Source organism: Myotis brandtii, unplaced genomic scaffold, assembly GCF_000412655.1.
Source record: "Myotis brandtii unplaced genomic scaffold, ASM41265v1 scaffold62, whole genome shotgun sequence".
Lineage (NCBI taxonomy): Eukaryota > Metazoa > Chordata > Mammalia > Chiroptera > Vespertilionidae > Myotis > Myotis brandtii.
Window position 1 is genome coordinate 817,974 of NW_005370366.1, and position 2,238 is coordinate 820,211.

General features: G+C 45.8%; 1 pseudogene; it reads left to right on the forward strand.

Annotated features, from left to right (window-relative positions):
• On the forward strand, positions 1-1,474 carry LOC102254348 (annotated as a pseudogene).
• The last annotated feature ends 764 nt before the right edge of the window (positions 1,475-2,238 follow it).

The window sequence follows — 2,238 nt, forward strand, 5'->3', positions numbered from 1 at the left end:
ATGTGGCTGTGGGAGACATAGGGGGGCCTCCTGGGCCCCTTCTTCCTGCTGCTGCTGTTCCTGCTGGTGACACGCAGCCCCTACAATGCCTGCCTCTTCACCGGCATCCTCTACCTCTGCTGCACCTCTTCAGCTTGGAGCCTCTGCTGACACAAGGCCCTGCAGGTGCTCAGGACCATGACTGGGTTTCCGCCATCACCCACCGCATCAGCTGCCACGATGCCCCCAAGAACACACTGGCGGCCATTCGGCAGGCAGCTAAGAATGGAGCAACAGGCGTGGAGCTGGACATTGAGTTTACTTCTGATGGGATTCCCATCTTAACGCACGATAATACAGTAGATAGGACAACAGATGGCACTGGTCGAATATGTGATATGACATTTGAACAAATTAGGAAGCTTAATCTTGCAGCAAATCACAGATTAAGGAATGATTTCCCTAATGAAAAAATTTCTACCCTGAGAGGAGTTGTAGACTCCTCTTGTGAGGACCAAACCTCACAATCTTCTTTGATGTCAAGGGCCATGCAAATAAGGCTATTGATGCTCTAAAGAAAATATATATGGAATTTCCTCAACTATACAATACTAGTATGGTCTGCTCTTTCTTGCCAGAAGTTATCTCTAAGATGAGATAAACAGATCGGAATGTAGTAACAGCTTTAACTCACAGACCTTGGAGCCTTAGCCATTTGGGAGATGGGAAACCACATTATGATAACATCTGGAAACAGTCCACATTTGTGGTCTTAGACATTTTCCTCAACTGGAGCATTCAGAATATCTTGTGGTACCTGTGTGGAATTTCAGCTTTCCACATACAAAAGGATTTTATATCCCCGAACTACTTAAAGAAATGGTCAGCTAAAGGCATTCAGGTCATTGGTTGGACTGTTAATACTTTTGATGAAAAAAGTTACTATGAATCCTATCTTGGTTCCAGCTATATCACCGACAGCATTTTGGAAGACTGCCCACCTCACTATGAGACTTTTCTCCCAGGAGGAAACTATGGGTACACAGATTTCCTGCTGGCCTCATGCAGGGATACTGAGAAACCCTTTGTGCTACCCAAGCCATGGGGGGGATCAGGTGGCCCACAGAAGCAATAGTTGGTAATTGCATTTTTAGCTTAGACCAAAGCAAAACCTGGTGTTGCCACCGTGCTCCATGGAATGCCTGAGTTCAACACCGTTGCTCTTGAAAATCTGGGTCTGCAAAAAAAGGCACAATAGCTCCTGCCCAGACCTCGATGAGGCATACACTGACCCAGTGAGGATAAGCACAGATTGAGCTGTGCAATGTGGGGGTACAAATGCAAATGCATGGGATATGCATGATTACTAAAACTTGACATTTTAAAATTTGACACACATGTAACTTACTTATTTAAAATATTTGTATTTGGCTACATTATCAATGTACTGTAAGTCATCAAACTTGTGACCATACTAATAATAAAATCATTAAAAGGAAAAAATAAAAATTAAATGCTGCACCAATACTCCACAAGATGGCGCTCTTGCTTTTCTAAGACCCTTTATCTTCCTTGAGCACCACCCATGATCTTCAACAGAAAAAAAAAAAGCAAATATACAGAAAATTGCAGAACATTTAAAAAATGACTTCCTTGTTGAGGTGGGAGACTGGCCTGACGTCCTGAACTACTCATCAGGTCTTAGGAAAGTGAACACAGAGAGTTAGCACATTTACTATTAACCTGTGCAATTTGTGGTTGGCTACATTTGGTGAGAAAGGAAGTGAGTCTTTGCACTCTCCAGGCAGCACATTGTAATTGGGGTAGGTTATTACTTCAAGCAGCTTCACTATCAAACTTTATCAAAACACTAGAGGCCCTGTGCACGAAATTCGAGCACTTGAGCGGGGGGGTCCCTCAGCCTGGCCTGCACCCTCTCATGGTCCAGGAGCCCTTGGGGGATGTCCAACTGACAGCCAAGGGGAGTGGGCCTAAGCCGTCAGTCAGACACTCTTAGCGCTGCCACAGAGGTGGAAGAGGCTCCCACCACCACTGCTGCACTCACCAGCCCTGAGCCTGGCTTCTGGCTGAGAGGCCCTCCCCCTGTGGGAGTGCACTGACCACCAGGAGGCAGCTCCTGCATTGAGTGTCTGCCCCCTGGTGGTCAGTGTGTGTCATAGTGACCAGTCATTCCCAGTGGTTCTGCTGTTAGGGTCAATTTGCATATTACCCTTTTATTATATAGGATAGAGGCCTGGT